The sequence below is a fragment of the Cervus canadensis genome, chromosome 16 (assembly GCF_019320065.1).
Source record: "Cervus canadensis isolate Bull #8, Minnesota chromosome 16, ASM1932006v1, whole genome shotgun sequence".
NCBI lineage: Eukaryota > Metazoa > Chordata > Mammalia > Artiodactyla > Cervidae > Cervus > Cervus canadensis.
The window spans coordinates 52,511,210-52,524,574 of NC_057401.1; the positions used below are offsets into that span (position 1 = coordinate 52,511,210).

The 13,365-nt window shown below is 42.5% G+C and overlaps 1 pseudogene; it reads left to right on the top strand.

Annotated features, from left to right (window-relative positions):
* Positions 1-4,749: 4,749 nt before the first annotated feature.
* Positions 4,750-5,681, top strand: LOC122454469 (annotated as a pseudogene).
* The last annotated feature ends 7,684 nt before the right edge of the window (positions 5,682-13,365 follow it).

Consider the following 13,365-nt stretch of genomic DNA (forward strand, 5'->3'; position numbering starts at 1 on the left):
CAATACTTTAGCCACCTGTTGCAAAGAGCTCACTCACTGGAAAAGACCCTGATGCTGAGGAAGTTTGAGGGCAGGAGGAGAAATGGGTGACAGAGGATAAGATGGTTGGATGGCATCACCAATTCAATGGACATGAGTTTGAGCAAACTCTGGAAGACAGTGAAGGACAGAGAAGCCTGGTGTGCTGCAGTCCATGGGGTTGCAAATAGTCGGACATGACTTAGTCCAACAACAACATATTCAATCATTTAGAGGTTTCTTGTAGAAGAAGAAATTCTCCCAAGACCGTAACATAGAAAGTCTGCCTGCTTCTGACGTGCTGTCCCACGGAGTGGAGACTAAACACTGAAACACTAGTTCTCACCTGAAGTTCCAGCCTACCAGTCTGCCCTTCAATTCCAGTCAGTCAGTCAGTAGATAAATTGATGCTAGATAGATAAATAAATGGGTTTCCCTGGTGGCTCAGATAGTAAAGAATCCCTCCGCAATGCAGAAGACCTAGGTTCAATCCCTGAGCTGGGAAGATACGCTGGAAAAAGGAATGGCTTTCCAGGCCAGTACTCTTGACTGGAGAATTCCGAGGACAGAGGAGCCTGGCAGGCTATAGTCCATCGAGCCACAAAGAATGGGACATGACTGAGTGACTAACACTTTCACTTTCTTTGCTTTTTCAGAGCGAAAGATACATGTACTGCTGTACTATTCCTCTAAGCTAAGATAAATCTTCCTAAAAATTTTCATAAATATTTTAAACAAGAGGCGCAACTTATTATAACAAAAAAGTTTCAGTTCCTTTGCTCATTTTTACCATAAATTAAATAATTTATTTCAGGGGCTTGAGGTACCTTCAGTTTTAACCTGAAAATTTTGAGATGTATTTCTCTTACTTTATTTTGACTTTCAGGGACTCTCATACCTGTTCATTCTTAAACAGCAGTTGGCAAGACTGGATAACTCTGCCTCCTTCCAAACACTGCTTTATTGTTGCCTGAGGTTTCTAAGTAATGGATACTGGCCAGTCTAAATAGATGACAGATGTTCAACACCTTCAAGCTTCTGCCTGGAAGGGATAAGAATTTGCTGCAGCAGAGCTAGGAAACAAAAGCACTATGGTAACTTGGGGTTGTCCACTGTGATTTTTAACCATCATTCTAGTATTACTGTTTCTGAGTGACTGTGTCTGTGGAGCCATTCAGTCAATCTGCATCTGCCTAATTAATCTGAGAATTGCCATGGTTAAGGCACAGAGGAAAAAGCATAACAGACATGTAATGATGTGAACATTAGGCTCTTATGAGACTGCCTTATTGATAAGCTTTAGCTGAAATGGGTAAGATTTGCCTTGTTGCTAAGGCAACGTACCGCACAGGAATAACCCGAGCATACCTCATTCTGGCAAGTGGTCCTTGCAATTTAATAAAAGGAAAAGTAAATATAGCTACAGACCTGCATCAGAGAGAAGGAAAAATAAAATACAAAAGGGAAAAAGATAATGTTGGAGAGGTGGGTGTTGGATTTGAAAATTGAGGTTAAATGCTGTCTTCCCAATTGAAAACAACTCTGTGAAGAATACAGAAACTACATGTCTGTCTGACACATCGTTTCCCATCCCTGCCCCTCTCTGATCTTATTTCTAACCACCTTCCTGTGCTCTCTTCCTTCCAGCATCACTGGACTCCTTGGCTTCCCTCCAGCCAGTCTCAACTCTACCTTTGCTATTTTTTCTGCCTGGAAACCTCTCTCCCTAGATATATACCTGGCTCCCCCTCTCATATCCTATAGGTCCTCTTAGAAAACCCTGCCCTGGCTACCACATTTAAAATAGCCTCTCCCCACCCCCTCCACTGTCCTTATCTATCATTTAACCCTAGTTTTTCTTCATAGGACTTATCACCTTGTATATTAAATATCCATTTATATCTTTATCCTCAACTATTCCTTAGAGCAGATCATGAGTGTCTTGTTCACTGCTCTGCCATCAACATTGCAAAGGATATTTTGTTTCTTGTACAGTAAATTGCTATTTGTTAATAAATGAAGCTGTGCTCCCAGTCTTTAAAAATCTGGTTAAGGAGATAAAACTAAGACATAAAAACAAGTATGTAATGTTAATATGGTAGAAAATAACAAGATAAAAAATAACCCCAAAGATAGTTGAAAAAGGATAGAGTATGGGTTGGGCTTCCCAGGTGGTGCTAGTGGTAAAGAACCTCCTGCCTATGCAGGAGACGTAAGAGACGCAAGTTTGATCCTTGGGTCAGGAAGATCCCCTGGAGTGGGAAATGACAACCCACTTGCTTGGAGAATCCCCATGGATAAAAGAGCCTGGAGGAATACAGTCCATAGGATCACAAATAGTCTGACACGACTGAATCAACTTAGCATGCAGAGAAGGGTCGGGAGGGGGCAGGCAGGAGCATCAATGGGGACCTAGGACTTCAGTTACTACCAGAGAAATCTTTCTAAAATAGCAGTTGCATCAACCACGCCACATCACACCAGGTAATATCTGTTGTTGGTGCTTAGCAGGGGCTAGAAGACTAGAGGCTACATTTCAGACTCCTTGGCTATCAGGGTTCCAGTCGAGGTTCTACCAACAAGAGGCTGTCTTTGAGATTAGAGGGTTGAAGAAGAGTAGGAACCTTTCTTCCTCAGGCCATTGCAGTAGCTATATAGCTCCCTGGTACCTGCAGTATACCTGGGCTAGAGTGAGGTAACAGACCTCACAGGATGCTTGAGAGGGAGGGGTTCAGGGCTGCACGTCTGACAACATTTCCCTGTAGTTGCTTACATCTGAGAACACCACTTCCTTTTCTGTTCCCCCAAGCTTTCCAATAACTATTTTAAGCTTTCTTTAAAAAATTATTTATTTGGCTGCACCTGGTCTTGGTTGCAGCATATAGGATCTAGTTTCCCCACCAGGGATCAAACCTGAGCCCTCTGCCTTGGGGACCATGGGGTCTTAGCCACTGGACCACCAGCAAATTCCCTCCAATAATGTTTAAACCTAATTCCCCATATTAAATACCTCTCTGCTGGAAATATCTTAAGCGGTTTTTATTTTTCTTGATTTAATCCGATTGGATTACTTCTTATCCTGAAGTGCTAGCCTTCTTTAATTCATATTCTATTAAACATGTATTTAATTCACAAGTATATTATTTAATTCATATTCTAATTGAACTGGAGAAGACGCCTACATCATAACCATTCTCAAGAAAGCCCTCTCAAATGGCTCCCTCTAGCCAACATTCCTCTGTCCTTTGTCTAAACTCCTAAGTTAGGTAAGACACAGTCTGTAGCCCTCAGTATTGCATTCAATTCCACACATTGTCATATCTTACTCTTTGTGTGTGGTGTGATGATTTGCTCAGTCATGTCTGACTCTTTGTGACCCCATGGACTGTAGCCCACCAGGCTCCTCTGTCCATGGAATTTTCCAGGCAAGAACACTGGAGTGGGTAGCCATTCCCCTCTGCAGGAGATCTTCCCAACCCAGAGACTGAACCCATGTTTCCTGCATTGCAGGCGAATTTTTTACAGTCTGAGCCACCAGGGAAGCCCATTTTATTCCTTAGTTTTCCTTAAATAAAATTGTTCCTTCACCAATTAAATTTTAAATTCCTGAGAAGGCAAGACCTTGGGAGTTTTTTCTTTTATTTCTGGTAAGACCTATGACAATGTTGGGCATGTTGTCAGTGTCTGATAAATAAACACTCATTCATTTCACTTGAAAGAGATCAAAGAAAGGGTATTTTTCACACTACCTTCAGTGTGGAAGGGCTGTGATTTGATCACAGTCGTACGTTATAGTGTCCTACTTAGCAAACTGTCATACACCACCTTAAACCTTAGTAATTGCACAGTTCAAGGGCTTGGGAAAAATTCAGCACAGAACTGCTAGGGGACCTTGGTTTTACATGTGAAAACTATTATTTCAGTTCACTAAAGATGAGTCTATTAATAACTGGAGCCTGAAAGCTGTTTTTAGCTAAGCTTCACACCTCTAAAACTTGCCAAAATGTCACATAATGCCATCCAAATTTCTACAAAAGTAGACGATAGCATCCTTCACCTCAACTACCTTGATTAGTAGTCTCAATATTTGCTTATTTTTTAATCCATTATTGTCTACTAGATACAGACGTGATGTGATAGCAATACTCACCACTCCACCCCAAGGAAATTGTTCCAAGTATAGCAGTTGATCTGGTGCATTCATGGAAGGAGGCAAGGTCACGCTCCTCCTGCTTTGCCTTCTTGAACCAGAAACCTTCAGTCTCTTATCATGATCCAAGAAATCATTTTCTGAATGCATAGTTAATTCTACTGTATAGTCAACGCTATTCTATAGGGGATTCCCTGGTGGCTCAGCTGGTAAAGAATCCACCTGCAATGCAGGAGACTAGATTCAATCCCTGGATTGAGAAGATTCCCTAGAGAAGGAAAAAGCTACCCTCTCCAGTATTCTGGCCTGGAGAATTCCATGGCCTGTATAGTCCATGGGGTCGCAAAGAGTTGGACACGACCGAGTGACTTTCATTCTTTCTATTTTATAGATGTGAACAAACAAGAGGAGGAAGCCGTTAACAAAGAAAAAAATCTAAAAAGAAAACGGAGCTACACAAGTCAATTACCTCTAAGAATTTGGGAGTAAACTGTCAAACTGCCATCTTTGAGCCTCCAAAGAAAAATCAGCTAAATTAAGAACCAGAGGGTACTGTCCTTTCAGCAGATCATGAAGGCAAGATGGTGGTGCAGATTTCCAAGAAGAGGAAGTTTGTCACTAATGACATCTTCAAAGCTGAACTGAATGAGTTTCTCATGTGAGAGCTGGCTGAAGATGGGTACTCTGGGGTTGAAGTCCAAGTTACATCAACCAGGACAGAAATCATTATCTTGGCCACCAGGATACAGAATGTTCTCGGTGATTCAGAAGAGATTTGGCTTCTCTGAGGAAAGTGTAGAACTTTATGCTGGAAAGGTGGCCACAGGAGGTCTGTCCATCCTTGCCCAGGCATAGTGTCTGAGTTACAAACTCCCATGAGGCCTTGCAGGGCTAGGGCCTGCTCTGGTATGCTGTGGTTCATCACGGAGAGTATAGTCAAGGACTGTGAGGTCATGGTATCTGGGAAACTCCAAGGACAGAGGGCTAAATCCATGAAGCTTGTGGATGGCCTGATGGTCCACAGTGAAGACCCTGTTAACCATGATGTTGACACCGCCTTGTGCCATGTGCTGCTCAGACAGACTGCTAGACATCAAGGTGAAAATCATGCTGCCTTAGGACTCAACTGATAAGACTGGCCCTTAGAAGCCCCTAGGGCTTCCCAGGTGGCGCTAGTGGTAAAGAACCAGCCCGCCAATGCAGGAGACTTAAGAGACATAGGTTCAGTCCTTGGATTGGGAAGATCCCCTGGAGGAGGACATGGCAACCACACCCGTCTTCTTGCCTGGAGAATCCCATGGACAGAGGAGACTCGTGGGTTACAGTCCATAGGGTCACAAACAGTTGGACATAACTGAAGTGACTCAGCATGCACGCATGCAAGAAGGTTCTGCCTGATCACATGAACAGTCTGGAACCCAAAGATGAAATACTGCCCACCACTCCCACCTCTGAAGAGAAGGGTGGGAAGCCAGAGCCACCTGCCGTGCCCCAGCAGGTACTCACAGCATAATAGGGTCTCCTTGGCCACTAGATTTGGAGTCTGGATGTTGCTCTATAAAGACCTTTAATAAAATCTCTTTAAAAGAAATGACCAGAGGGTAGGTCTAGCAGTTTTGAAATACAAACAATTCTACTTCAGTTTTAGGAGAGAGAAAGAATCTTATATTAGAAAGAATTGATTTGTTATTCAGTGAGCGGAGAAAAAGTCAATATCTTCATATTACTAATAAAGCCATGAATAAGCTACTAATCTGGAACAGGGGAAGTATCCAGCTGAGGAACTGAGAAGTAAAGATTTTATTTTTAGATTCCAGAGAATATTAGGATGGGGGTTTTAGATAAGGTGTTTATGCTTTATTTCCTTGATTAGGGCACTACCATGCTGCTTTTTTAAACACTGATGCATGCCCGTGGTTCTAACTTGAACCAAATTAGATGGTCCTTATTGTGATAAATTACATTATTCAGGGTTGTTAACCACTAACAACAGCAAATTGGCTATTTAAGCAGAAAAGGAATTTAGTCCGGGATAATACGTAGCTCTTAGAATCTTCAGATGAGTCAGAGAATAGGTTTATAGGTTAGTTAAGTGACCAGGCACAAAACCCAAGTTATACCATCTATGACCTAGAAGCTACTGACATTATCCCCAAACAAGGACTCAGCATAGCAAGTCACTCCCCAGAGACCAGCCATACTTTCCATCTATGCTCTTCCAACTGTCAGCTTCCCAACCAAGTCAGGATGAAAACCACATGCAAGACCTCTGTTTCTTTGGGTGATTCACTCTAAATCCAACTTCAGCACAAGTGCATCTCATTTGTATCCCCTTGGTCGCATGGGTGCCTCTGTGCTAAGGTGATCCAGTCATGTCCGAGTCATGTGACCCCATGGCCTGTAGCCCACTAGGCTCCTCCGCCCATGGGATTTCCCAGGCAAGAATACATAAGATCCAGATAGTGAACTTAAAGGTGACACAACCCACAGAATGCTGGTCCCCAAAGACATCCATCTTCTAATCCCCAGAACCAGAGAATGTGTTGCCTTCCATCACAGAAGGGAATTTGAAGATATAATTAAGGATCTTGAGAAAATCATCCTGGATTATTTAAGTGGGCCTTAGCTCTTCCCTGGCGACTCAGACAGTAAAGAATCTGCCTGCACACTATTTACAATAGCTAGAACACAGAAGCAACCTAGATGTCCATCAACAGATGAAAGGATAAGAAGTTGCGGTACATATATATATACAATGGAATATTATTCGGCCATGAAAAGGAATGAATTTGAGTTAGTTCTAATGAGATGGATGAAGCTAGAGCCTATTATACAGAGTGTAGTAAGTCATAAAGAGAAAGATAAATATTATATACTCCCACATATATATGGAGTCTAGAAAGATGGTGCTGATGAATTTATTTTCAATGCAGCAGTGGAGAAACAGACATTGAGAACAGGCTTATGGCCATGGCCAGGAGAGGGTGAGATGTATGGAGAGAGTAACATGGAAACTTACATTACCACATGTGAAATAGATAGCCAACGGGAATTTGCCGTATGTCTCAGGGAACTCAAACGGGGGCTGTATCAGCCTAGAGGGTTGGGAAGGGGAGGGAGATGGGAGGGAGACTCAGGAGGGAGGGGACATATGTACACCTATGGCTGATTCACGTTGAGGTTTGACAGAAAACAACAAAATTCTGTAAAGCAATTATCCTTCAATTAAACAAATAAATAAAAGAATCTGGCTGCAATACAGGAGACTAGGTGTGATCCCTGGGTCAGGAAGATCCCCTGGAGAAGAAGATGTCTACCCACTCCACTATTCTTGCCCAGAGAATCCCATGGACAGAGAAGCCTGGCAGGCTACAGTCCATAGGGATCACAAAGAGTCGGACATGACTCAAGCAACTTAGCACGTAATGCACATGCGCTGATGATGAGAGCTGAGAGAGTGAGCTCCGGGACGAAGGTCTGGCCTGTGAACTGAGAGGTGACGGGCCCACAGAATGGTGGTCCCCAAAGACATCTATCTTCTAATCCCCAGAGCCCGAGAATGTGTTACCTTCCATGGCAAAAGAGACTCGAAGATGTGACTAAGGATCTCGTGATGACAAAATCATCCTGGATTATTTGGGTGGGCCTTAGTTCTTCCCTGGTGCCTCAGATGGTAAAGAATCTGCCTGCAGTACAGAAGACCCAGGTTTGACCCCTGGGTCAGGAAGATCCCCTGGAGAAGGGAATGGCAACCGGCTCCACGATTCTTGCCTGGAGAATTCCATGGACAGAGGAGCCTAATGGGCTCCAGTCCGTGGAGTCGCAGAGTCAGACACGACTGAGCAACAAGCACTGTCTAATCCCAAGCATTTCTATGGGATGAAGACAGGAGATTCAGAGGAACAGACAAGGAGATGTGGTGATAGAAGCAGTGAACACAGAGGGAGCTGGTGATCCTGTGCTGGCTTTGATAACGGAGGGTGGAGTATCAACTGCAGGAATACAGTAGGCTCTAGAAGCTGGAAAAGTCAAGGAAACAGACTCTAAAGACTCTAGAAGGAACACTGGCCTGTAGTGCCTTAGTTTTAACCCACAGATACGGACCTTGGACTGCCAATCTCCAAAACTGTAAGACAACCAATTTGTATTTTTTAAATCCCTGTGGTTTAGTCACTAAGTCGTGTCTGACTCATGAAATCACTGTTTGTGGTCATTTTTAAAAAAACAGCAACAGAAAACTAATATAGGCGGTGAATTCTCCAGACATTATGAGGATGCTCAAAATGCAGGAGGCAGGTGACAACTGCCCAACACTTGAAAGTTTTACATTTTCAACTTATATTTTCATCTTTTACTCAAACTCCAATACTGACATACTGCTGTTCTGACAGCAGGGCTATGAACGGTATTTGTCAAGTGAAATGATGAATTCTCCACTTGGCTTCTATCAATTCACCAAGTGTCTTGAGCTAGTTCCTGCATATATATATATGTTCAATTTTCCTAAGGTGATTTGCAGTTATGAGAGTGCAAGAGTATTGTTTCTACTGCTTTTCAAGCATTCAAGACCAAAACACAGAGTCTAAGCCTTTAGTTTCTCCCCCAAAACAGCAATCGGGACAAAATGGCAGGTAGATTTTCTCCTGTTTTTCATTAGAAAATAATGACTCCATTAGAAAATAATGACTCTCTGTTCTTCTTTAAAAAATGGCTTTAATCCACTCTAATGTAAGCGTCCTCACTGAAATAGCAACAACAACAAAATCTGTTTTAACTGCTTGCCTATTGCTTTGGCTTCCCTGAAAAACTAAAACATTGTAACATTATAAAAGATAATTTTCCTGTTTCTTAGGGAAAAAAAACTTGTGTGTTCTTCACCTCAGGATAAATAGAGTACACTGTGCTTTCAGAACAAAGTGAAGGTTCCCTTTGCGAATTTAATAGATAAGGGGGTCTCTAATGTAAATATAAATTCTATTCTGAGAGTTCATCCATCGGCCAGTCACTTGGAGTTCATTTCAACATAGCAAAAATACCACTGTTAACATAAAACAATTATTGCAATCTCCCTGTAACAACATAAAGTTTTATCTTTGTAGACGTTGTTACACGAATTCCATCTCAGGGAGGGATCTGGTTTGCCTAGAACATAATTTGAAGAACACATAGTAACCTGTGCCCAGTTTTGTGTGATAAAGGAGGCTGAGCGGAGTGAAGACAGGCCCAGGGCTGCCTGGGGAAAAGCTTCTCAATGCAGAGATGAGAGTGACTCGGGAAAGGACAAACATATTCTGGGGACACAGTGTTCAAGGTTTCATTTAGTTTACTAATGCCATTAGCGTGGGTAGGTTATTTGGAGGCTGGGGACAGAATGAAGTGAACAGGTGTGTATCATGAGTGACATCCAGCCTGACCAAGGGTGAAAACCGATCACATGTGGAAACTCCAGGGTTACTTTTTTTCTTTTTGATGTGGGCCATTTTTAAAGTCTTTTATTGAATTTGTTACAATATTATTTATGTTTTATGTTTTGGTTTTGGGGCCATGTGGCGTGTGGGACCTTAGTTCCCCAGCCAGGGATCGAACCCACACCCCCTGCGGTGGAAGGCGAAGTCTTAAAATCGCTGGACCACCAAGGAAGTTCCTATAGTCTTTTATAACCAGATTCACTAAGAACAAATGACAGCTTCCGCTCATGGCTCCAAGTCCCACCTTAAGGTTGCTGCTCTTCCTTGACACCTGAACTCTCAGCCATAAAGTAGTTGGTTAATCTCAAATTATTCCTTCATTTCCATAGTCTCAAGGAAAGACTCATTTGACAGTAGGAGATGAAGAGGGGTGGGGTGGAATAAACCTAAATTAGAGACACGCTACTGGAAAAGATTCTCAAAAATTACACATACACACACACACACACACACACACACGAAACATCTTTTCAATATGCAATACTGAGTGCTTTGTTCTGGAGCACAACTTCATAAAACAGAACCCTGGAGAATATAACGCTAATGGTGGCCCCGAGAGTTGTGCAAAGAGGTCACCTGGACATGAAGAGAAGTTTATTTTTACTCAAGAAAATGTGAGTCACATCTTAGGTGAAAGTGATAAGGAAACAAAAACTCGAAAATTGTTGCATCCTCATTCCTGAGTCAGGAATATCCTACAAGACCCCCTGAGGGCTGGGCTGTGTCTTGAGCCATACATGTTCTCATGGCCCCACGCTGAATCTAGCGCAACCTTGCTGCTGCTGCTGCTAAGTCGCTTCAGTCGTGTCGGACTCTGTGCGACCCCACAGACAGCAGCCCACCAGGCTCCTCTGTCCCTGGGATTCTCCAGGCAAGAACACTGGAGTGGGTTGCCATTTCCTTCTCCACTAGCACAACCCAATCATCAACAAATTCTGTTAATTTTATCTTCCAACCTTATCCCAAATGCATCTATTGCCTTTTACCTCCACTATCACCACCAAATGCAAGTCACCATCATTTGACCCCTTGACTGAGGACTTCCAAAATCTTTGGCTCACAGTGACATAGAAAAAATATCTTTTTGAGCACACACACTCATCATTAGGTATGATTTCTTTTTTTTTTTTTTAATTTTTTTTCTATGTGGACCAGTTTTAAAGTCTTAATTGAATTTTTTGCAATATTTCTTCTGTTTTGTAGTTTCATTTTTTGGCCACAAGGCATGTGGGATCTTAGTTCCCTGACCAAGGATTGAACCTGCACCCCCTGCATTAGAAATCAAAGTCTTAACCACTGGACCATCAGAGAAGTCCTTGTATGTTGATTTCTTTATGAATAACATATCTACTATGGTAGATACGCATATTATAATATAGAAACATATTATAACATAGAAACAGAAAGTTTAAAGGAAGAAATTTAAATCATACATAGATGTATATGCATAAATAGACATACATATGTATATATATAAACATGAAATATTTTCTTTTCTCCAGTGCCCCATCACTCACTCTCCAGGCTCAGCCTTCTCTACAACTGGAGCCACTGGCCTAGTCTACTATGCTGCTGCTGCTGCTGCTGCTGCTAAGTCACTTCAGTCGTGTCCGTCTCTGTGCGACCCCATAGACAGCCCACCAGGCTCCTCTGTCCCTGAGATTCTCCAGGCAAGAACACTGGAGTGGGTTGCCATTTCCTTCTCCAATGCATGCGTGCATGCTAAGTCACTTCAGTCGTGTCCGACTCTGTGCGACCCCATGGACCGCAGTCCACCAGGCTCCTCTGTCCACAGAATTCTCTAGGCAAGAATACTGGAGTGGGTTGCCATTTCCTTCTCCTAGTCTACTATAATTGCCTCTTAATTGATCTCCCTACTTCCTCTCTTGTTCCCTATCATTCTTTTGCTGCAGAAAAGTTAAATTAAGTCATGACATTCTTCTGATTACAACTCTTCAATAACCAGCCATTGCACTTAAAATAAGATCTAAACTTCTGCTGACCTACAGTTGTCCGTGATGGAGACCATTCATGGGTCTCCTTCCATGAGAGGGACTTCTCCAAACCCCCTGCCTGAACTTCATCACATGGACTGTTTTTCTCTTCCTCCAACATGCCAAACCCGTCCAACTGTGGGAGTTTTGAAGAAGTTCTTCTCTCTACCTTGAATATTCATCCCTAGGTCATCACAAGCTTAACTCCTTCTGATCACATGGACCTCACATAAATGACTCCTCCTAAATGAGACATGTAAGCCCCTTCAACTAGGGTACTGGCTCCGTCACTGTCTATCCTATCACACTGGGGGGATTTTCAGCCTGGCCTTTGCCTGCTATCTGATGCTGATGACACATGTATGTTTATGCATGCATGTGTGTTTACTGTCCATTTGCTTGCTGTCAAATCAGAGTAGAGAACTTACCTATTGCCTTGACTGAAATGAGCCCTCAATAAACTGGCTGAATGAATTAATTAATGGAGTACTTCATTAATAGAAATTTGATGAATTATTTATATGAAGTCAGTTGAATCAAGCAGAGTAGTTTTATTAAACTTATTTTTACTGAATTCTTCCTTGCCAGCCACCTCTGTGGGGGAGGGGGTGGGGGGAGGTAGGTGGTTTTATAGAAATAGCTGGACAAGGGCTCAGGTTTCTTTGAAACACCTACAATCAAAGGAGTGTGAGTCTAACAAGGGAATCACAGATTTCCAAAAATAAACATCCCTTTGAGAACAGGCAACCTGCCATGCCTTGTAACAGGAGCTCTAAAACTCCATTACTGAGCCCTGTCTAGGAAACCTCAGTGATGGGAGTACTATTCAATGGTCTCTAATTGGCTGTGCTCTTTAAGGGCCTTAAATAAATAACAGGCCTTATCTGATCTGAACTGTTGCCAAAGGTTGTCATTTGAAGGAGATAATGCGCTAGTGATACCACATTGGGAAAGGAATATTGAACTATTCTCTGCTCCTCAATGAGACATTTGGGGGGAAAATGTTAACTCACATGTGCCTATTGAAAAGAATTCAGTTTTGAAAAGAAAACTAGGCTCATTGGAATGTTAATATTCAGACAGATTGTTAAAATAAATCATCAAAGACATAAATATTCTGAGAGGGTCCAATGTCTGACCCCAGGTTATTATGTTGCAGACAGAATTCCCATTCAAAATCCCATTTGCTTGTGGTGTGAAGCACAATGAGAATTCATGATGCTCAACTCTAAGCAAACTGCTGTATTAGGCAGTTAGAAATCCAAGTCCCTAACCTAATTCACACACACGCGTGCATGCGCATGCATACATGTGCACATGCCTCATTCAATTTTTAAAAATCCAGGAGGGTATTGGATAGGATTTATTAACATTTAGTAGAAGTTACTAATATCGTAATCAGTATCCTAACTCTTCCAGAAATGTTTTATACCTGCCTCTTTTTTATTTTTATTTGTTTTTGTAAGTTCATGTATTTATTTATTTATTTTTGACTGTGCTGGGTCTTCGCGGCCACGCTCTGGCTTCCTCTAGTTGTGGTTAGTGGAGGCTACTCCCTGGTTGCTGAGCACTGGTTGGGTTTCTCACTGCAGTGGTTTCTCTTGTTGCTGAGCACCGGCTCTAGGGCACTCAGGCTTCAGCAGTTGCGGCTCTCAAGCTGGAGGACACGGACTCGGTAGTTGTGGTACACGGGCTTCATGGCTCCATGGTCTGTGCGATCTTCCCAGACCAGGGA